We start from the raw sequence: 24,622 nt of genomic DNA, 5'->3' as shown, positions 1-24,622 counted from the left end.
CTATTATTGTTTATTAGACGCTACTTTCATTCTCGGCACTGCAAATAAACCTTTTTCCACAATCCCAACATTTATCATAACACTCACAAGGTAATGCCTCACAATTACAATAGGCACAATTTTCACGTGGCATAACGCATTCGCAACAATCTTCATCCTCATTAATAGATACACTCTTATATTTTGCCCTAGACCTCATAGTTAAAATAAGCAATTTAGCTATGTCAAATCGTTCTCTAATAAAGTGTAAAATATAGCGTAATATACAAGGCCCAAATATAAGTCCCAGAATCAATATAATAAGCGGTCCTGCTAAAGCAGACAACAAAGTAGTTAGCCAAGGTGAAACATTAAACCAGTTTTCATACCATGACCTGCCCGCCTCACGATCTTTCTTACGTTGATCTAACCTTTTCCGGAGTTCAGACATGGTGTCCTGGACTACTCCCGTATGGTCAGCAAAAGAACAACATTCTTCATTGAGAGCTACACATAACCCTCCTTCCTTTAAAAACAATAGATCTAATCCTCTTCTATTTTGTAGCACTACTTCTGATAAAGACTTTACTGAAGTGGCTAAATTTTGGATAGATTGTTCTATTTTTGCTAAATCCTCATCTACAGCCATCTGCAAACTTTGTAATTCCTGACCTTTTACTAGGGAGGCTATGCCTGTACCTGCTCCAACTCCGCCCGCTATCAGCAGTGTAGCTAGGGTTACCACTGTAATTGGCTCTCGTTTTTGTCTGTTCAGGTCTCCTTCAAAGTGGCGTAACACCTCCTCAGAGGTGTGATAGATCAGACGGGGAACAATAATCACCTGTACGCAAAACTGAGATTGGTTAAACACGTTTAGGGATAGGCAAGGCGTTACTCCAGCGTCTGAACAAACCCATTTAGCTCCTGGTGTCGGGATAGCCCATTTGTCATTTTGATTCTTGTGTTTCTCTATATTGGTGTTAGTGACTGTTCGGTTACACAGAGGCTGATACATTTCGGGCACTGTACCTATACATTTTCCTTGACCTGTTACTAATTGAATAGTAATTCCTTGCGTATGGTTCCTCTGGTCATCCCATGGGCATTCTCGTGGGTTTGAACCATTAGACCATTGAATCCTACCTGGTTTTCCAATTGCCTCAAAATATGGTGGTCTAACATTATAACATAGCCAGCATTCCTCAGTTAACTTTGGTTTGCTTTCATTAAGGGCACGATAAGAGGCTTGCATTAGATTCCATAAGGGGTCTCTGGATTCTGACAACTTTAGATCCCTGGATAAGGAGAATTCAGTCACAGTGTTTGTTGTTTCCGTAAGAGAGTTTGGAGAAGTGGTTGCGACGCTTGCGGGGGCAACCTTTTCTTCAGAGAAAGTGGGTGGATTCAGGACCAGGTTTGGTCCTATTGGCAAAGGATCATGAGGAAGTCTTTCTTTTATTATTTTAAACATACTCCCCCTATCTGGCCCTGTGTCCCAAAACCTAATTCCCCAGATTTTTCCACCTAACCATGAGTCTTCTGTAGGATTCATTACTTTGATACTAATGTTTCTGCAGTATCCTGGTGAATTACAATGTCCATAAACACGTCCATCCTTCCCAATGTTTGGCCGCTTACACCCTTTAGGCTCCCATTCAAATTTCAGATATCTGTCTCCAGGACTTGTCCAATCAGAAGCCCAGGTTTCACAACCCCAATAGCCACAAAAGTATTGACCTGGTTGATTACAATAGCTTTTACCAGGGTTTGATGCAGGACATACATAATATGCTCTACATGGATCTGCCCTATCTTTACGTCCTCCAATAATCATTGCAGTTAATGGTACAGTAAATTTTACTGTCTTTGGAGTTGTAATATTTTGAATTGCATGTGTCTCCTGTAAGTTATATATTTTCCATACCATAGGTTCGTGTGGATTTCCTGCCATTGTGGGTAAGACTAATGTGCTAAAGGTGCACAAGAAAAAGGGTACTGTGAGAGGGGTTTGGTTTTTATTAAATTTTTGGCTCTTACCAGTCCCGGGGGAGTTCAGCCAGGGTCGCTTGCGCATTCCAAGTTGTAGGCTCTTTCCTCTGGTAGGTTCTCCTCTGCCTCGCCCGTCGACTGGGTTGCAGCCAGCCACGGGGGTTGCCATCTTCTCGGCAGCAGGAGTCCCTGGTGGGAATATGCCTTTCGCACTTGGTTAAACGGTGAGCATAAGCAGGCCAAGCTTTGGCCTTTACCATATGTTCATTGTACCCTACAGCTTTTACTTCCCGTCTACATTGGACTGTGACAATATCAATTACAAATGGTACTCTTTCCTGAGGGTGATAGCAATAATATTCAGGGTTTATCCCGAATGCAAAATAGAACCACTGTTCAGGAGTCCAATCCGGAAATTTGTTTCCAAATCGTTTTAGGGCCCAATCAGTTAGGTGCCTCTCGCTTTTATGGCAAGAGTTACAAACTCCTCGAGGAGGAGTTTCCCTCTTACAGTGTATTCACCATTTTTCTGACACTTTTTGCACTTAAAACATGTAAATGGATAACACTCACAGTCAGGTTTCTCACACCTGACCCTCACGTCAGAGGTATAGGTGGCAGAAGTTGAGGTGGCTTTCAAATAACAAAATTCTTTGTTGATGTTACAAACTGAGCAGGCATAAATTTAACATACCTCTTTTCCATACTTAACTATTTTCCACAGATAATATACAATCAAATATATTATTAACGCAAAAATCAATCCTAAAACGCACTATATTCCAAAAGGTAGATCTGCTAAATACTGGAAAAAGAAAAAAAAAAAACAATTTGTATCATTACTTATCGTTTTAACACAAGCTTGGTGTCTCCAGGTGAGCTGACAATCTTCCACTGTGGAGGATTTACTGGTCCCTTAACGCGACTGGCATGTGTCCATCCGCGCTCTGCAGTTCGGATGGCTGTTTCTGTGGTGAGCAGAACAGGGTAAGGTCCCTCCCAATTAGGTTTTAGGGTTTCTTCCTTCCACACTTTAACCAATATCCAATCCCCAGGTTTAACATTGTGAATTTTTAAGTCCAACGGGGGTCGTTGCACAATCAGTCCGCGTTCCCAAAGCTTGTTACGATGTTCTGCTAATTGTAAAACATATTCATTAATCGTACGGTCTCGAATTAAAATATTTGTTTGTGGGCTTTCAATTCTATAGGGCATTCCATACACCATTTCGAATGCTGATATTCCCACATCCGCTCGGGGTCTAGTTCTGAGAATTAATAGTGCCATGGGTAGGCACTTAATCCACGATAATTTGGTTTCTATCATTAATTTAGTTAAAATAGTTTTTATTTCCCCATTCATCCTTTCAACTTTTCCCGAACTTTGTGGATGCCATGGCGTATGGTATTCCCACTTAATACCCAAGCTTTCTGTTAGATCTCTAACAATTTTTGACACAAAGTGTGTTCCTCTGTCTGAGTCGATTACTTCAGGTACTCCATATCGAGGTATAATGTGTTCAAGTAGCACTTTAGTAACTTGGTTAGCTGTTGTCCTGGAGGTAGAAAAAGCTTCAACATAATGTGTTAAATGATCTACCAGTACTAAGAGATATTTGTAACGCCCTACTCTAGGTAATTCAGTAAAATCCACCTGCATGTGTGAAAAGGGTCTGTATGCTGGGGAACGTCCTCCAAGAGGTTTTTGCCTCATGTTGTTTCGGTTTACTTTTTGACAGGTCTCACAGGCTGCTGTAACTGCTTTTGCTACATTATATACACCTATACAGGCAAACAGTTGATTAAAATGATTAACTAACGCCTGGGTTCCCCAGTGTGTTTTACTGTGTATTTTTGAAAATATTTCGAGTGCTATGCCCTTTGGTAAAACTTCTCTCCCATCTGGCAATATGTACTTACCATCCTGTTCCTTAGCTCCCATTTGTTCTAGTTTTTCCTTTTCTATAGACTCAAAGCTCAAATTTTTATTAACAGGCATTTGTTGTATAGTTAAAATGGTACTATAATTGCCTGCCACTCGTTTTGCTTCTGTATCAGCTGCATTATTTCCCCTAACTTGGTAACTTGTACCTCGTTGGTGTCCCTTTATATGTACAACTGCTATTTTATTTGGCATTTTTAATGCCCCCAGAACTCGCCGAATTAATTCTGGGTGTATTAGTTCTTTTCCCTGTGAGTTAACGAATCCTCTTTCCTCCCATATTTTCCCAAAAGTGTGTACTACTCCGTACGCATAGCGTGAGTCTGTATATATAGTTCCATCCTTTCCCTTCAGTGACTCTAATGCTTTCCACAATGCATACAGCTCACAAGCTTGAGCCGACCAGCTGGCACTTAGGGGGCCTGATTCTATTGTCTTAAATTCTCCTTTCTCTGACTTAATGATGGCATATCCAGACAATCGTTTACCTTCCACTATTCGTGATGACCCATCTATAAATAGTACTTCTCCACATTGTAGTTCTTCTTCTTCTAAGTCTGGTCTAATGCGTGTCTGTTGTTCAATTGTTTGAAGACAATTATGTACTAACTCAGTACTTTCCCCTGGGTATAAAAATTCTGCAGGGTTAACCGCTCCGATAGTCCTTAGGGATAGTTTTGGAGATTCTATGAGTATTCCCTCATACTTTAGCAGTCGGCTATCTGTAAGCCATTTTTCTGCTTTTTGTTGAAGCACCCCCCTTATATTATGAGGTGCATATAGGACAACTTCTCCATTAAAGGTAATACGATTCGTTTCTTCAAGTAATAAGGCAGCAGCAACAATAATTTGTAAACAACTCGGCCAACCCCTGCTCACAGGGTCCAACAGCTTTGATAAGTATGCCACCGGTTTCTTTAGTCCTGCCCATTCCTGAGTTAATACTCCGAATGCCGTTCCTTCATGTATGTTAACGAATAAATGGAATGGCCGCTTTAAATCTGGGAGGCTTAAAACCGGTGCTTGACTTAGCTCCCTTTTGAGACTGGCAAACTGCTCTTGATCCTGAGGGGTCCACTTGGGTATTTTGTCTTTAGACAGTTGTTCATATAAGAATTTAACTTTAAAGCTGTAGTTCTCTATCCATTGCCTACAATACCCAAATAGCCCTAATGCCTGCCGAATTTGCCTCTTAGTGACAGGCATAGGTAATTCCAGAATTCCTTTAATGCGCTCTGGATCTAATATCTTCTTGCCGTTAAACAAATAATGCCCCAAATATTTCACTTTTTCCTCCACAAATTGTAACTTTTCTTGTGATACCCGTAGGCCCTTTTGTGCAAGAAAATTTAGGAGTCGAATGCTTTCTTTTCTTACATCCTCCTTATTATTTCCTGCTATAAGCAGATCATCTACATACTGTAACAGCACGTTTCCCGTTTGTACCTGGTATTCTTTTAAGAGCTCTTCCAGGGCCTGTCCAAACAGATTAGGGGACTCAGTGAACCCTTGGGGAAGCACAGTCCATCTCAATTGCTGTCTACGGCCTGTCTCTATGTCTTCCCATTCAAAGGCAAAATAATCACGGCATTCTTCTGCCAGTGGACAGGCCCAAAAGGCATCCTTTAAATCTGCCACACTATACCAGGATTTATGGGGTCCTAGCTTGCTTAGCAGTGTGTATGGATTTGCTACTACAGGGAACCGGGTGATAGTCCTTTTGTTTATTTCCCTTAAATCATGTACGAGCCGATATTTCCCATTTGGTTTCTTTACAGGCAGAATGGGAGTGTTAAAGGGTGACATACAAGGCTCTAAGATTCCGTGTGCTAACAATCGATCAATTTCTGGTTTTAATCCCCTCCGTCCTTCTAGGGATATGGGATATTGCTTTACCCTCACAGGTATGTGGGGTTCGGAAATTTGGATTTTAATCGGTGGGATTTCCAGTCTACTAATTGTGTCCGGAGAGTACCAGACATCGGGGTTAATTTGTTTTTGATCATCCACTGTCAAAGGATAAGCCGATACTGTTAGCTCTTGATTTTTTACTTTAATTTCTAATTGCAATTCAACAATTAAATCTCGTCCTAACAGATTAAATTCTGCTTCAGGGACGAGCAAGAGTTCACCCATTCCAAATTTATTTTCAGTTTCGAATACCACATTTTTGATTTTGCTTACTTTAAAGGGTTCTCCTTTTGCCCCAATTACTTGTACTTTTTCAGGGGAAACTTTACATCCCTCAGGTATTTGCTTAATAGTTGATTTCTCAGCTCCAGTGTCTACTAAAAAGGTGAACTCTTGTTTATGGGGTCCTATTTTTAATTTTATCAAGGGCTCATGATGACTCCGGTCCCCTAAAATATAAAGCCCCTGACTTTCCTATTCCGTTTTCAATATTTCCTCATCCCTGATCCTTTCTCTGCAATTCTTTTTTATATGTCCCTTCTTTCCACAGTAGAAACAACATCTCTGTTCCTTTTTTACTATTACATTCCCTTGTTTTGTTCCAGCGGATCTGTGTTCACCAGTTCGCCCTTTGCGATCCTCTCTGACTGCTGCTACTATCATTTTTATTTGTCGCTTGCTGCTCTCTTCTTCCCGCCTTACGTAAACTTTCTGAGCTTCCCTCAATAATTCATCCAACCCTCTATTCTGCCAGTCTTCTAACTTTTCAATCTTCTTTCTGATATCTTCCCATGATTTTGCCACAAACTGAGTTTTGAGGAGTGCTTGCCCTAAAGGGTCATCTGGATTTACCCCAGAGTACAGCTGAAGGGCTTTCCTCAGTCGTTCCAGCCACTCAGTGGGGCTCTCATTTTTCTTTTGCATTTCATTAAATGCTTTATTGATATTCTGTCCACGGGGTACTGCTTCTCTAATCCCCTGAATTACTATAGTTCTCAGGTCCTGCATATGAGTTCTATGCGCCGGATCCTGGTTATCCCAATTAGGTTTTTGAAGTGGCCATTTAATATCTGCTTGGGGTCCCTGGGCATGCTGAGCATCCCACAGTCTCATTCCTGCTCGTCTAATCATATCTCTTTCCTCAGTAGTAAATAATTGACCAAGGATAGATTGCATCTCATCCCAAGTATAAAGATTTGGTCCCAAAAATTGATTTAATCTTTCTGCCACTCCGAGTGGGTCCTCAATTAAGTTTCCCATCTCGGTCCTTTTAAAATCTCGTAGGTCAGCCGAATTTAGAGGCACAGAAATATATCCGATCACAGGTTGAGGTCCCCCCATGGGCATTTCCCTTAGGGGGTACATCTGAGCTGCCCCTTTTTGACTTCTAGTTACGCGTCTAGGAAGAGGGGGAGACTCTTGTTCCGATTCTGGTGGGGGAGTGGGTGCTCTGGGGACCTCTGCAGGAGCAGGAGGAGGAATGTAAGGAGGGGGGGTTAGAAGGGTTTCGTCTAACTCTCCCTTCTTTTTCTTTTGTTTAGTTTTTATTTCATTCAGCGGGTAAAGTCTAGCTCCCGGTTTTTTAGCCACACCTCCGCATATTGACTCTCCTCCGGGTTAAGGGGTTTTTTATTATTAACCCAGAGGTTTAATTGCTGTCTTACCCAATCTTCTTCTGACTCATAGACTGGCCAAAAGACATTTTTAGAAATCTTCTTCCCTCCCCATATCTTAGTACAATATTCTATCATTTTCTGCTTATCTTTCCCTAGGGTTCCAGGGAAATATTTCCAATTGTCTAAGATATATGCCAGAGGGGTATTCTTAGGTACAGTGGGTATCCTTCCCATGGGAGTCGAAGGCTTGCTGCCCTTCGCCCCCCATCTTCTGGAATATCCACAAACATACACTCACTCGCTCCCCTTGTTCCTGGCCCAGTCCCTCGCGGGAGATGGGAGACGCAGTACTTAAGAGTCCGCACTCGCTTGGTTCAGTATATCGAACCTCTCACTTGTTATATTCCAGGAAACCCAATCCCGCCCGAACGGCAAAACCCGCGAACAAATTCGCAATATACTTACGCGTCCTGCGTCTTCGTCCGGACTCCCGTGCACAGAATTTTTATGGGATTTTACCGGTTTCTCCTTTGCTCATTATTCTAGAATTTAGGTTCGTCGGTAAGGTTGGAGTAAGCTGTTGGTCGCGGGGCCGCGAAATGTTGCGGGGCGCCTCCCCGGAGGACCAAAGCCCACTGTTCCTTATCCGAGTCACGGCACCAGAAATTGTCATAAATTGAGACCACAATTGATCATAATCCAATTAAAATTTTATTAATTATAGCAAGTAGAATATGAGCAAAACAGCGCTGGACGGCAGGGGAGTCTGCGCTCCGCCAACTGCCGCCCTGAGCAGTTTAAACAGTCCTTTTTTATACTTTTTACTTTCGTGTTTATGAAGTAGTGGAGGTGTTAACCCCTTACTCATATATCTTTATATGGGGTCTTCTGTCTTGTTTCTGTCTGGCGGTTATCTTCTCTTTTACAAGCAGCATCCTGGATGTAGTGGAGGTGTTAACCCCTTACTCATATATCTTTATATGGGGTCGTCTGTCTTGTTTCTGTCTGGCGGTTATCTTCTCTTTTACAAGCAGCATCCTGGACATCTGGCGGTTATCTTATTTTTCACAAGAGGCATCCTGGATATCTGGCGCCTAGTCTTTACATTATGCTTAACATAAATCTTAATATCCTAGTCCATAGTTTCTTACATTATGCTTAACATAAATCTTAATAAACAATATCCTAGTCCATAGTTTCTTACAGTAATCAATACCATTAATAGGATACGAGCTTTCATTTCCCCACTGTTCAGTACCTCTCTGCCTTCCTCGTCTACTCTTTTGCAGAGAGCAACGGGATATCGATATCTTCTCGGCAGCAGCAGGTAGTCTTCAGGGGAATTTTGCTGTTATCCTGTCAATAATTTCCAAGGTCTAAAGAGTTAGTTATCTCTCAAATATATTTCCACCTGTTTGGTTGTTGTGCCCGTTTCCAGGAGAATCTTATAGTACACTGTCTTAAAACTCTATACCAGTCTGTTTCGTATACTTCCCAAAGTTCAGGTACTGACAGTTCCCATCCACAAAATAATTTATGAATTTCCACTTGATCCTCTGGTCCCCTGGTACGTATCAAATCATTGTGACATTTCATACAGTAAGGTTGTCTCTTAAATGAAACACAGGACCAATCTCTATTACAATTTAGACATCGGCAAACAACCTAACATAAATGTCCGGAAGTGGGGTGTTTTAAGCAGGGTATTCCCCGGAGATCTCCTATTCTGGGTGATTCGGGTATCTCCGACTCTGTGTTTTGCGGTCAGCCAACAATGTTGAGACAGGTAGCACAGTCCCAATAACGTCCTTCACACCACCCCGTGGCTCAACATTGCTGCTCCGTGGGTGGCATAGATAGAGATAGAGAAAAGATTCTGCCAACTATACAAACGAGGTTAACAATCTTTATCTAAGCATTAAACCCATTTACCATTATCAATAAACAATAACAGGCAATAACTAAAAATGACTAACAAGAACTATAAATCCCTAACAAACGTTAGCTAACAATCCAAAACTCAAACATGTCATAAGCTAATTTCAAAACATTATCATAACAGGATTACATAACAAAACAAAATAAAACATTTCTTAGCATATATAAGGTTTGTTTGTGGGGGTTAAGAATCAAGAGCCAAGAGGTGGGCATTTAAAAGGGTAAATTTTCATGCCTCTTTAAGGCTGGGTCCAAATTGTGGCTGCGCATGCGTTTTCATTGTGCAGTTTTGGTCAGGGCGTTAGCCTGAATCTTGACCAGGAGGGTCACGGACCAATTTGTTTGTCTCGCCACAAACAATCCTTATCATTTTGGAAAAGATGGGAGCAGGAGACGACACACTTTGTATGGTTTTGCTGTTCAGCCTTTGTCTCATCGTGACTACAGTAACCATCAGTATGTGCTTTTGTGAGTGTTTTTGGTCACGTCGGTACAGAAGAGTGCGATCTCTTCCTCGCAATCCGCCCCAAGTAGTGGAACCCATGGGATACCAAAGCAGAGTGCGAGAGACTGTTATATAAACAAAAGAAACCTGTTGATCTCCAGCAAAGTTACCATGTGACTTGTTATTCGTTTCTGTTCATCTTAGTTACTTCGTGAAGATAAATACCAAGGACCAGGCACGGACTATCATGGAGGGAACAGATGGAGTTACCACCCCGACATTATTCAGGACTGTGCTGGACTCACGAGTGAAGAAGCCTGTTTTCCACGTTACATGAGACTTTGCTGGATTGTTATTCTGTTATTCAACTTCCAGTTCATGTTTGTTAATAAATTGTTATTTGTTGTTTACTGGTTGTCAAATGATTCATTGAATTTACTTTGCGTCCAACACACGGTTTTCAAAATAAATCAAAAGGGTTGGGTAATACTTATATTAATAACCTACAAAAACCAAAACCTAAAACAATACTTATAGCTATACGTTTCACTTAGGTAATAATAAAAATCAATATTATTTAAATGAACTGTAAACACTATAGTTTCTTAACACATTCCCCCCCTTTTTTTTTTTTCCATGTGTCACTATCATGGCTAGACTATAGGGATTTCTCATGTGCGGTCTTTCCAGATTTTTCCAACACATTCCGTGGGACTTTAAAATTGTGCATGTGCATGTTCAAAGGAATACACGGATCATTCGTGTGATAAAAGATGGCTGCTGAGTGTCCAGATGAAGTCCCGGACCCACTTCCCGAGCATACCACTCTGGTAAGTCTGTTAATAGTAACATTTATGGCACTATGGCCAAATGACAGGTCCTTGCTTTCAATGTATGATGTTTTCTCACCATCAGACCGCCACGTCACCTGCCAGGGAGGAAGGGTCTGGAGTGCACATTTCCCCCTCTGAACATCTCGTAAGGTGAGTGGTTTTTTTAAACATCTAACCTGTATGTTTCATTATAAAGGGGAATAAAAAACCTTTTTTGTTGTTGTTGTTGTTGTTGTTTAGGCAGAGGGTGCGTTTTTCTACTGTCACACGTCAAGAACTTATGGGGGAGGTGGAAAAATAGAAAAGACGTTACCACATCCTCGTCTATATGTTCCTGGCAGTTGTTTTCTTTGCTATTCTATTTTTATTTTTACTCAGCCTACATTGCTATATGAATTGTTAATAGTCAATTGTTCCCAGATTCTTGTTTGCTATTAAATTGTTATTGTGTTAACTATATAATCTGTATTGTTGACTGTACATTTCGGCGTACCACTCAAATTTGTTTAACGCCATCGGGTGAAATCATAGTAGCAAATTGCATGTTAGTTATAACATGTTGAATTAATCTTATAAAACATGGAACAGCACATGGCAAAAACAATAAGGTGGCTAATCCACATAACAAATAAAATAGGATTCGTTTTACCCAGGGGCTCCCGAGAAGCCAGGAAAACAAGTCAATATTCCAGTCTTTCTAAGTTCGGATGGGAAAATGGGCTAACTTCCCTATCTCTGATGTGATTTGTTTAACTACCTCACCATTGCCATCAATTTTCAAACAACAATTGGAAACATTTAATTTACCACAAACACCTCCTTCTTTGGCTAGCAGGTAATCGAGAACCATCCTGTGTTGATAAATTGCATTTCACATTTGAGTTGCTGGGTCTGCCAGTAAGTCAAGAGCTTTAGCTGTTTGGTTAGTAATAATTTCCAAGACAGCCTGTAGCCGAATGATACGATTCAGATTGTAGATAGGTTCTTGAGCACCGCTAATGAGTTCATTGGGATTCCAAGTTGCAGGTCCATAATACTGTATAATACGTTGGGGTGTCCAACCATTTCCCCCAGGATTGGCTACTTCCCTTGTCATAGAAGTATCAATGGACCGTCAATGTCGATTTAGGTCATCATGTACCTTAACTCCCAAATTGTTTTCCTTTTGGTCTGGTAATAAAAAAAAAAAGAAGGGGCGGATAAAGCCTACATAACATGTCCCACTCCAATTACTTGGTAATTTTCGATATGCATAATGACCACAAATCCAATAGTGACCTTTTAAAGCCCAAATTCCATTTGCAAATGGTCCTTTCCCTTTCTGTCTTAGGTTGGAATTACAAAGAGTCTCAAAATAGGTGGTGTTTTTCAAACCCAAAGGGTGTTTAATGTGACAGTTTGATTTTACTCCATTAATCCAAAGATTACATTTCCATGCTCCTATTTGACTGATATAGTTGCATTTAATGGTGACTGTTTGGCCAACTATACCACTTATGGCACAAGTTACAAAATTAGCTTCCCCCAATTCCACGATCCCTGTGAGATTGGTTCTAGACCAAAAGCTATCAAATTGGTTTTTATGCCCAGTTTCATTGACCCATGCCCACCTTGATTGTCGAGGGATGAGATTTTTGTCATTGGTGTTGTAATACAAACACCATAACATGTCCCCTTTGACAGAATGGGAGGAGGAACGATCATAAGTTGAACAATTAATGGGTCGACACCCAGGGATGATACAGTGATCCCCATATTTAAATGTCCAATTACATATACTGTGACCCACAAAAGCTCTATTGCTATCATTACGATTAAGACAATACTCTCCTTTTCCCAGAAACTGGATTTTCCATGGTTCCATTTCTTCATTCCAATATAGCGAATTATTGCTGTGGATAACTGGCTAGCTGAAAAAGGTCACATAGACATAGTCCAGCTGGCTGGACAAAAATGCACATCGCTCTCAGCTTATCTGAAGTAAAGCAAAAATACACTGTCCTTGGCTGTTCTTGTTACACAAAAACAGGAAGATCGCGGTGGGAAAAGAATGTTACAGGTGGGAACAGATAACTACGGAAGAGAAACTAGGGGCGGGCTTGGTATTTAGGCAACTAACCAATAATGAGCTTAACTTTTGTAATAGGCATGAGCTAATTATAACAAGGCATAAAAGGTGACTGTAAGGCACAATAAACGAAGTCTGCTGATCACTCATATTGAGTGACTGTGTCTTCCCTCCGTCGTGACATATTGCCAATCGTGTATCACTTAGATCACTTACAAGCCATCTTGGGAATATCGGTTTTGACATCCATGGCCAGTCCCTGAATCCTAAAGGACTCCCAAATACCCAACAGTTTGTCAAATTAAAAGCATCGGCCACTTGTTCGCCTAACGTTATAAATCCATTTTGCCACCTCTGTTTGAGGAGGGGGGTACAGGAGTTTCCTTTAGTATTAAGGGCGGCGATAACGATCAACCAAAACACTGTCTGCGATAGTATGTCACACATCCTATAAATATTAGCAAAGCAATCACCACAAAAATTAATCAAGCCTCTCTCTTCCCAAATTTTTCCAAAAGTATGTGCCACCCCAAAGGCATACTTTGAATCTGTATAAATAGCTCCAATTTTATTTTTTTAAGAGTTTTAATGCTCTTAACATAGCATACAGCTCACACGCTTGTGCGGACCAAGCTTTACTTAATGGTCCTGATTCTTTTATTTGAAAAGTATACCCATCCACAATAGCATATCCTGATTTCCGTTGTCCTTCAACCATTCGTGAGGAGCCATCCACAAATAATTTTCCTCCTTCATCCAATTCGTCTTCTTCTAAGTCCTCTCTTATTTTAGTCTGCAAATTTATTAGTTGGAGGCAGTCAGGTGTTAAATCTTCTCTAGGTTCCCCATATAAAAATTGGGCAGGATTCTGAATAGAAGTGGTTTCCATTTCTAGTCTAGGGGAGTTAATTAAAATTCCCTCATATTTTAGCAATCGACTGTCTGTAAGCCACTTATCAGCCCGTTGTTTTAATACTCCTCGAATGTTATGGGGGGTGTATACTTTTAGTTCTCCTCCTAAGGTGACTTTCCCGACTTCTTCTACCAATAAGGCAGTGGCCACTATTGCTTGTAAGCAAGTGGGCCACCTGCGGCTTACAGGATCCAGTATTTTAGAATAATATCCTACAGGCTTTCTCTGTCCTGCCCATCCTTGGGTCAGAACCCCATAAGCTGTCCTGTTATCCACATTGATAAAAAGTTGAAAGGGTTTACGGATATCGGGTAAACTGAGGACAGGTGCTTCTACCAGATCTCTTTTTATATTTTCCCAACAATTCTCATCTTCAAGGGATCTTTTTACCAACCCGTCTTTAGTTAATTTTGCGTACAATAATTTTACTTTACTGCTGTGATTTTCTATCCACTGTCGACAATACCCTAATAATCCCAATAACTGTATTATCTGTCTTTTATTAGTGGGCGCTGTTAGAGACAAAATTCCTTTTACTCTTTCGGGATCTAATTTCTTGTGTCCCTTTGTGAGCAAATGTCCCAAATATTTTACCTCTTCCTCAGTAAACTGTAATTTGGATTTAGAAACCTTTAATCCCTTGAGGCCTAAAAAGTTCAATAATTTAATAGTCTCATTTCTGACTCTTTCTTGAGTTTTTCCAGCGATCAATAAATCATCCACGTATTGTATTAGAATTAGTCCCGGACTTAATTCTTAAGATTCCAGTAACTGTTCCAGAGCTTGTCCAAACAAGTTCGGAGACTATGTGAATCCCTGAGGCAAAACGGTCCACCGTAATTGTTGTTTTCTATGGGTTTTTGGGGTTCTCCCACTCGAAAGCAAAATAGTCCCTACATTTTTCTTCTAAGGGACAAGCCCCAAAAGCATCTTTTAGATCTATAACACTATACCATTTAGGGTCTTCTGGGCCCTTCCGGGGTTTTTCTCCTCTCCTGCCCTGACTTTGTCCTTCCCTTACAGCTGCCACCAAGATTCTGGCCTGTTTCTTCTGACTCTCTTCTTCCCTTCTCACATACACTTTTTGGGCTTCTCGTAGTAATTCATGTAATCCTTTTTCCTGCCAATCTTCTACTTTCTTTAACTTTTTCCTTATATCTATCCAAGATTTAGCCACAAATTGAGTTTTCAGCAGGGCTTGACCCACTTGACTGTCGGGGTCTAGTCTTTCTCAACCTTTCCAGCCATTCGGTAGGGGTTTCATCCTTTTTCTGTTGTTCATTAAAGGCTTTATTAATATTTTGCCCTCTGGGTACAGAATCCCTGATTCCCTGAATTATCATATCCCAGAGATCAACCATGTTATTTCTATGTGCGGGGTTTTGATTGTCCCAATTGGGCCGTTGTAAGGGCCATTTTACATCTCCGGCGGGACCATGCTGATGCCTCTGATCCCAATGCCTCATGCCTGCCATTCTGATCATTCCTCATTCTTCGTTTGGGAAGAAGATCTTTAAAATAGATCCCATCTCGTCCCAAGTATAAATGTTAGGCCCGAGGAATTGATCAAAACTTTCTGCTACCCCTAATGCGTTCTCTAACAAGTGTCCCATTTCTTTCTTAAATTCCCTCACATCCCCGGGTCTGAGGGGGTACAGATACATATCCAACTCTGGGTTGTGGTCCCCCCATAGCAGTGTCCCTTAATGGATATAATAGATTTTCCTCCCTCCTTTCTCTAGTTTGACTTCTAGACATTCTTCGATTAGGAGGGGCCTCTTCCTCAGATTGGGGGGGGTGCTGTTGGAAGAAGATCATGCTCAGGACCTTGTGGTAGCGGAGGAGGGGGAATATAGGGTGGGGGAGACGCTGGAGGTTTGTCTACATCCCGCCTTTTCTTTCTATCCTTTTTCTTTTATTTTAATGGGAACAAATTAGCGGTCTGGGCTGTGCCCAGGATCCATAAAAAGGCATACTCGCTCTCTTCCTTATTAAATGGTCATTTGTTGTTAACATATATGTTTAGTTGTTGACATATCCAATCCTCAAAAGATCCATAAATTGGCCAATATAAATCTTTTCTTATTTGTTTTTCTCCCCGTGCTTCCATACAATAATGGACCATTTTCTCCTTGGACTTCCCCTTTCAAGAAGGGGAAGTACCCCAATATTGGATCATTAGGCCTAACAGGCTATCCTGGGGTATATCGGGGAGCCCACACCCACCCCGTATCTCCTGCATGGAACCAGAAGCCTTACTCTTCTTCTGGCCCATCTTCCAAGAGTGCCTTCTTTCACTCAAAATTCACTCGCTTCCCTCCGTTCATTCCGTTCATGGCCCACACCCTCGCGGACAATGGGAACTGCACTATTAGGAGGTCCACACTCACTTCGCCCGGTGGACAACTAAGCCCAGTGGACGTCTCAGTCACTCGCACTCCGGGTACCCAATCCCCAACCGAACGGAACCGCAATATATTCACTCACTCCCGAGTCTTTGTCCGGCTCTTCGTGCACAAAAATTATGGGGAACTGCAGTATCTCCTTTCTCTTTCTTTTTGCTTTCCTATCTCAGTTCGGAAAATCCAGGTGAGCTAAGTCGGAATCTCCTCTGGGACCATCCGAAGATGGGGCGCCCTCCCAGAGTTGAATTCAGAGTCGGCTGTCTGGATCCGAGTCACGGCACCAAATTTGTTATAGTTGAATTTAAACAAATAGAGTCCGAAATGGATTCACTAAATATTTATTAAGGTAGGAAAGCAAAAGCAGCGCTGGGCGGCCAGGGAGTCGCAGCTCCACCAACGGCGCGCAAATTCAAGCAAGCTGAGCAGCTCTTTTTATCTTCCCCGAGGTCGCTTCTGACACCTTCAGTACGCCCCTCTGCTGCTTCTGTTATCGTGGTTTCTTGTCGGACAGGACGTTCCCATGTTTGGTGTAGCAAGATCACATTGTGGACATGTCTCTTCTTGTTAAATAGGAAGTTCTTAAGACCACCACAATGGGTTCGTTCCTCTTGCTTAACTTGGTTGATCAGCAAATTACCCTTAGTTACTTATTACAAAGTGAATTTAAAATTGCTTTTTTTTTTTTTTTTAAACTGATGCTTCATAGTCCAGTTAGTGTCCATTAACACTGTAGGCTTATTTTTAGGCAGTTTTTGGTATTCATAACTGAACTTGCTTATTGTCTTTCAGTATGGATCTGTGCAAGTTTTCTAGTGTACACCAAGACATGTGTTGGTGTGTGTAACATGAGTTTAATTATTAAACTTCTACAGACATGTGATGCTGCCAAGAGAACTTTTAAAGCATGTACCAAAAACGCATCTAATGTCTGAAGGGGAATGGAGACGGCTTGGTTTTCAGCAAAGTCTTGGCTGGGTTCACTACATGATCCATGAGCCGGGTAAGCACAGTTAAACGAAACAAGATGAACAAAGGAATTTAAAATACCATGTCTCTGGTGTTTGAAATTGAAGCTCAATGTGTAATTACTTTCCTCTAGAATCCAATTGGAGTTTCCTGCTAAACGTTTAGGCTGCTCTTTATCTGCCTGCTATTTTTACCAACATAAGTGGTGTAGCAACCTTTATTCTAAACCTTCACCCCTCGCTCTCAGAACTGGATGTGTAAAATGCTAGCTCCCTTCTAGGTATCCGCATCCTCTTAGCGGACAAAACACACTAGATTTGAATATGTTCCTATCTCTGCCTATAAAAAGAGGTTTTAGTGAGATCTTGAGTTATGTTAGTATCTCAGTGAATGCCCCAAACTTGATGTAGCAGCACATCTTTGTATAACGAAACTGACATGCCTACCTCCTACAAAAAAACCTAAAAGGTGCTCACTTAGATGAAGTCCTGTATCAATGCTAGAGGGAAAAAAAAATAATCTATAGTATAGTTTGAGCTTTAGCTATACTGCCTGCCAAAAGCTACACTGAACCCAGGATCTTCTCAGTTACTGGGCTGTGAAGCTCTAAAACGTCACTAAGTATAAAATACTGAGAATGACCATTCTAAAGACCTTGCTTTTTTTTTTTTTTTTTTTTGTCAGTCTTGTCAATGGTGATTTAACTCGTGATAGATGAATTTCAGTTAGTTAGTCCCATGGAGTTCCAAGCTTGGGAGGAACCAAAAGAAGTAATTAGTCTAATCCTCCAGTTTTTGTCTTATCTGGACACCTTTGATACTTTGAATGCCTTGGGCTTTTCTTTGATGGTATTTATGATTTAAGCCAGTGTTAATGCAGTCAACTTATGTTATTGATAACTAAAGTGGCTTTTGATGCTTGTCAGTTAGTACATACCTGACCAGGACAGAATCACCACTTCATTAGAGTAAGTTACAGTGATAGAGTTCATAAACAGCCCAGTATAGGGACAGAACTGGTACTAGTTCTGCTGGTTTTGCAGGTTTGGTTTTGGGTTGGATGTGTGGCTGTGGTTTGGGGGTGGGGGTTGTGTTTTTTGGGGGGTTGTTGTTTTTTGTGGATTTTTTTTATTAAACTTTCAAAAGCATCTGTGACTATTCCATGGTTACTACAAAGCTGATCTGGAAATACTATACATGGAGACCTTCCTGTGGACTTGATTTCTTAGTCTGCTTGTTATCTGTCAGGAAGCTTCAATTATTGTTCAAGCTCTTTTAAATCAAATCTGTAATCAGGACTTGAGTGACAAGCTGACGCTTTGTTCAATTTTATTTTCGGAGCCACATATTCTTCTCTTCAGGAGACCTCTTCCAAAGGATGAGCAAAAAAGAACTGCCTTCTAGATATCTCCTAAATCTTCTGGAGCTTTACGTGTATGAATGTATATATATTAGTAGTATTCAGTGAATACTTGAAAGTGTACAAAACATACATACAACCGTACCTGTGTGTGAGCTGTATTATTTACAGCAACAAAGCTCAGTCAAATGCAGTTCCAAGTAGGCTGCTATGATATTCAAAGATTAATTAAGTTATCTTAAATGTAATTGCCTATTTGACTTTTCATTTAATTTGTTTACATATAGCATGTTCTGACTAGATAATTGCTTGTTACCTGCATTCAATAACTTTCATGTTTATCTTTTCTACTAAACAGTTTAGCATGTTCAAATCCAATGGCTCCATCTGTTCAGTAGTAAGCATAAAGGAATAAACTTTTAATGCTCTATAAAACCTGAATGTCTTAATTAACCAGACAAAACTAACACTCTTCTCTAACATGTTAAAAGGAGCACCCACTTGAGAAAAAAAATTAACTTGGCAAAGCTACTTTGTTTCTATGCAGGAATTGTTTTACCCAGCAGTCCTAAGTTTCTGGCCCTTATTTGAGTTGCTCTTATAAAAAAAAAAAAAAAAGTTAAAAGTAAATCAAGTGAGTTTTGCAACTGCCTCCAACTAGTTTCCAGATAGCAGCTAAGCAATCTGAAAAGAAAGGTGGCAGTAATAGGTAATACTCAGACTAGCCTCTGAGTGCTTGAAACTATAAGATTCTAGAGTTGATGCTGGCAGTGACTTAAGCCACCTCTATGGTGTAAACTTGTCCAAAGTTGTTCGGTATACTAAAAGCTTCACTGAGCTTTTTAACACTTCAGTTATTTTAGTAGTACCAATTTATCTTTCTGCCCCAAGCTTTTAGTTGGGTTTTAGCCTGTACTTCCTGTCGTGGTAGTGGCTGGTGTTTTTTTGTTGGTGTGGTGGTGTGTTTGTGCTTTTCTCCCCCCCCCTCCAAGCTAGCTTCCACTCTTTCTGGATGTGAACAGCAGTGGTTTAGAAGTGTGGTCAAAATAACCAGTGCTTTCCATCTAACAAACCTTGCTGGTAGCAGAACAGTATGTATTCAATTTCTTTAAGTATAAAAGGCCATAGCTAATACAGTAAAACTCTGATCAGTCCTCACTTAGAAAGTTGTGTGTCAGCATAGGTGAGCAAGTATATGGACTCAATATAACAAGTTCAGAGGTGATCCGTTGCTGCGAACTGGTCTCTGTGGTAGTAGCCCTGTGATTAGATTTTTTTTTTTATAGTGCCTCAGTATAACTAGTTTGAATACAGTCTACACTATCACTGATACTGTAGAGGTGATATGGTGCCAGAGAGAGGTAAGCGATGTCATGGAATAACTGGAATGCAGTTTTGATGAGGTCAGAACAGAAAAGCAGTTCATTGCTATAGGAGAGAATTCAGCCAGTTACAGAGTTTATATACCTTTTAGGTTATACAACTTGTTCTTTCACCAAACCATGTAAAATAAGATGGACTACAGTAAATCACAACAAAGAGTGGTAACCTGAATTACTTGAGATGGGGAGGTTCCAGACAATCAGATAAGGAAGTTCTAGACAGTACTTTTTTACCAACAATTCACTCCTTTGTTAACAAAGTTGTATTGACTTGGTGAGACTGTTAGGTCATGCTGCAAATCTTTCTTAACTAGTGAGGCCTATGAGGTGTGAACTATTCTATTTTTACAGTGACCTTGTTGTCCAAGAAGTGGAATTGTTCACCCAGTGTGCAAGAGCCAATCAACACAGAGTCGAGGTATTTCTTTATTACAGATTTGTGCACAGCTGGAGGCTAGGTGGTATTCCACAAGGCGAGCCCAAAACTCAGAAAAACAAGAATAATATTTATATGGTCCAGTTACACATGTGTATTTTCCAAACTTTACCTAAAAGATACTATTGGTAATTAGTTATGCACGGTAGTTTTCTATTGGTCTATATATATCTCTTGCTTCGACTTTAAGATACGGTGTGTTCTTAATTCACTACGCGTGTCCGAGGGAGGTGGGGTGTGTGCATGTGTTTTAGTCCCGAACTGAGTCAGTGGTTGAGATCTCCCCTGCTACCTTTACCTTTCCCCTAGTTACAGTCTCATTCTGCTGACTTCTTGTCTTTGTTGCAATTAACTGGCTGTTGGCACCTCCTGGGGTAGGACATTCCACTTATCGGGCTTGTAGTTCTCCTTCAAGGGTGCAGTCATTAATACAAAGTTACAGACATATGACTAATTTAACATGACATGATTCTCCTCTTCTAGTGAGGTTGACAGCAATAAGATAATGGCAATTGAATGCATAGCTGGATGTCAACCTGCCATAAATACCACATGGACCTGTATCATTTGACTGCTAAAGCTGTAGAGACTGGAACAGTGTGGCCTAGATGTTTCTTACCCTATTCTGGAGCCATCATCCTAATAGAAAGAATAGTGGGGAATTGTATTTATGCTCTGTCTCATTTATAGAGGCTTCTGGGGACAAAGATCAAATGCGGTGTAGAACAGGTCTTGGTACCCTGCCTCAGGTAGGATCAAACCAAGGAAGCTGTACCAGTCCAACACTACCCTGCCTGGGTAGGGGATGTTCATGTATGTGGTGAAATATGCTGTCTGTCTTTAACTCACAGCTGCCAATCATTTGACACTCCTCAACCACCTGTGGCTATCAGCTGCTCAAAATGTTTAGTGTCAATAAAGTTGTCTTAGAAAAGCATTGTTTACTGTGTCTCTACCCAGGAGCTGCAGCATGAGCTCCTTCCTTTGCATATCTGCTGCTCTCTCACCCTCTGGCTCCCCAGCTGCCTCTGTGGCTGTGGGACTTGGCTGAAGTGCCTGTGACCGAGCATGGGCAGGGCTAAGCCCCAGACTGCTGTGGCACCACCCCACATGTCGACTGCTAGTGATGTCATTTGCTGGGCTGCTTTGCAGGTGTGTGTGTAGACTGGTATGCTTCGGTTGGGGGTTGTGGCCCTTCCTTGCTATGACTTTAGAGATGCAGTTGGGCTGGGCTTGGCCAGAGGCAGTGAGGTAAGGGTGGCAATGATACCAAGGTCGGTAGCATCCAAACTCCCTTGCTTTCTGTCTTTCCTCACTGAAGTAGGAAGCTAGGTGCGGCTGGTTAAGGAGTCAGAATAAAACTCAGTAACAGAAGACAGATATATATATATATTACAGCAAGGCATTCTTTATTGCAGCACTGTTTGTCTCCACTGTAAATGTGCTAACAATCTGGCAAACTTTCAGAGGCTATATACCATAGAGTTATATATATTCACAAGATTTCCAAGAACTTATTTACATATACATGAGATTTAAATGTATGATCTGCATGCACAGTCACCTTCCCTGGTGGTCTCTGGGTGGTTATTGGGGTCTTCAGATGAAGGCTTGTCTTCTTCAATGTGTCCCCTGATTGACCCTTACTTCTGGCAAACTCAGTTCTGTAAACCATGTTCTCCCAGACTGTTATTGCCATTCTTTTGTAACTTTCTTCCTCCACAACTGTTATCCTGGTGCCTCCTTGTCTCACACCCATCTGGAGCCTCTTTTGTTCAGATAAGGTACTTAGGGTCTTCCCTGTTCTTGGGGCCTTAACCCTTTCAGTGATAGCTGCCTGTTCCCCTGCTCCCTTCCTTCCTTTCGCTGACCTGTTATGTAACAGGGTGGGGAACTGCTTCCCCTGAGGCCTTCTCTCTTGCCCCAGGGTATCCCTTTGTTGGGTACAGGAGCTAGGAATTAGGTGCCCTGTTCCCTGTATAGATATAAGGACTCAGGAGGGGTCCTTGTGGTGAGCTGTCTTTCTCTCATCCAGGAGTTGGGCTTGCACAGGTGATGTATTTAGTAGAGGGGTCTGCTTGCAGCAGGAGTGGTTACAGGACTGAGGCCTCCACTGATTTAAAGAATCAATTACCAATGTGAGCTGAGGATATCTTTATTCAGCAGTGTTGGGTGCATGGGGAATCGCTCCACCAAAGTCATGCACACCGAGGGGACTTTTCAGTCCCCCCTTTATACAGGCTACTCATACCTATTCATTAGTTTTCCAAGAAATCGTTTACATATTCATTACACTTCTGGGGACTCATTTACATATCTTGTGCCTGCGCAATATCCTTGAGGAGAGTTCATCTGGGGGTCTTCAGGATGAAGACCGTGAGTCTTCCTCCAGTTAACTTTTTACCTCTTTGTCTCTGCACAGACTCTGTTCCTCACTAAACTATTGACCATGATTTAAAGTTCTTGTTTTGCCATGTTGCAGAAATGATGGATACTTAAAACTATATATTTTCTTAGAGATAACAGAAATCCAAGGGCCTAGCAATTAGTGCATCCTTTATGTCAACAATCCAAGGATTTAGTACATCCTTAGGTCAACAATAGGGGTCTTTGGACATTTCCCAACTTTAGATAAACACAAGTATATCATTCTTTAGATAAGTGGTACACCCTTCATCATTCATTCCCCCCTTTTCTAGTAACTTTTGCAAATTCTTTTGCAACTACAGAAAATCATTTCCTACGATTATTCCTCAGCAACACCAAACGAAACATTGAAGTGATACACATATTAGTATTCCTAAGATTACTACTATAATCATTATAACAAAAATGTATTTTAGCCATTCTAGGTTAGGCAACCATGAGGTTAGTCTATTCCATATTTTCTTAAAATCCCATGACAAATCATCTTTGGCAATTTCATGCAAAACTCTCGTTTCTTTCCATATTTCCTCTAGGTTAGTGGAAACCCTTCCACTTTGATCTATGTACATGCAACAACTAGTATTAATTATTGTACACACTCCCCCTTGAGCTGCTAATAATAAATCTAAAGCCATTATATTTTGTAATACTACTTGTGACAAACTAGATACTTCTATTTGTTGAGCCTTTATTGCATCAATCATTTTATTTTTATGTTCAGTTAGAGCTGTAGCCCATGTCAAATTGGATGGTATCACCATACAACCATCCGCTAGATAGGCCCACCCATTCGATTTTATCTTACCATTCATGTCCTGAATTAGCTTTAAGTCTTCCTTAGAATAATTTGGCTCTTGATCTGTACTTACAGTTTGGATTTTACCATCTGGTATTAAGGACAATTCCTCCTTTCCCACCTCCTCTGCCACTTGTTTAACTTCATGGTCGGCTAAGTGATTTCCAATTTCCAAATCCGTGTTTCCTCTCTGATGTCCCCGGCAATGCATAATAGCAACCTTTTCAGGATGTTTTACAGCTTCTAGTAATTTCAAGATTTCTTTTGTATGCTTTATCTGTTTTCCCCGTGCAGTCAATAGTCCTCGTTCTTTCCAAATTGCCCCATGTGCATGGACTACTCCAAATGCATATTTGGAGTCTGTCCAAATATTTATCTTTTTGCCTCTGGCCAGTTCCAATGCCCGGGTGAGGGCAATAATTTCCGCCTTTTGAGCTGAGGTTCCTAGAGGCAATGATTTAGATTCAATTACCTGTCAAATGGTTGTGATTGCATATCGTGCTTTACGCTGTCCTCGTTTCACAAAACTGCTTCCATCTGTATACCACAAATCATCAGCATCTTCCAAAGGTTCCTCTTTGAGATCCGGCTGACTAGAATATGTAGTTTCTATAGTCTCAATACAATCATGTTTCACCAGCTCATTTAAGGTTTCGCTGAGAAAAGAGGCTGGGTTAACAACATTAGTAACCACAATTTCAGCGTCATCCTGTTCCACTAATATAGCCTGGTATTTCAGAAATCTCTGGGGTGAGAGCCAATGATTCCCCTTTTGTTCCAAAACTGCCGAAACAGTGTGGGAAACTAACACTGTCATCTTCTGCCCCATTGTGAACTTTCAGGCCTCTTGGATATTGAAAAGGACTGCTGCAACAGCCCGAAGGCATCCCAGCCATCCTTTGCTTACCTCATCCAATTGTTTGGAGAAGTAAGCTACTGCCCGCTTATAAGGGCCAAGTTTTTGTATCAGTACCCCTAAGGCTATTCCTTGTCTTTCATGAGAGAATAGCCAAAATGGTTTTGAAACATCCGGCAGCCCCAGAGCAGGAGCTCTCATCAGTTCCCATTTAAGTTGTTTAAATGCACTTTGTGCCTCTCCAGTCCAAGTTAATTTTGATTGATTTGTCTTTACCAATTCATATAATGGTTTTACCACCAGTCCATAATTATATATCCAGAGACGGCACCAACCTGTCATGCCCAGAAACGTTTGTAGCT

The 24,622-nt window shown here is 41.1% G+C and overlaps 1 long non-coding RNA gene across 1 annotated transcript; it reads left to right on the top strand.

Annotated features, from left to right (window-relative positions):
• Positions 1-1,324: 1,324 nt before the first annotated feature.
• Positions 1,325-8,253, top strand: LOC121080390. Its single transcript, XR_005825359.1, has 3 exons — positions 1,325-1,425; positions 2,149-2,153; positions 8,242-8,253. It is a non-coding gene; the product is annotated as an uncharacterized LOC121080390 (long non-coding RNA).
• Positions 8,254-24,622: the final 16,369 nt, after the last annotated feature.

Source organism: Falco naumanni, chromosome W (genome assembly GCF_017639655.2).
Source record: "Falco naumanni isolate bFalNau1 chromosome W, bFalNau1.pat, whole genome shotgun sequence".
Classification (NCBI taxonomy): Eukaryota; Metazoa; Chordata; class Aves; order Falconiformes; family Falconidae; genus Falco; species Falco naumanni.
The sequence above is the reverse complement of the archived record's forward strand: the minus strand, read 5'-3'. Positions and strand labels throughout refer to the sequence as shown.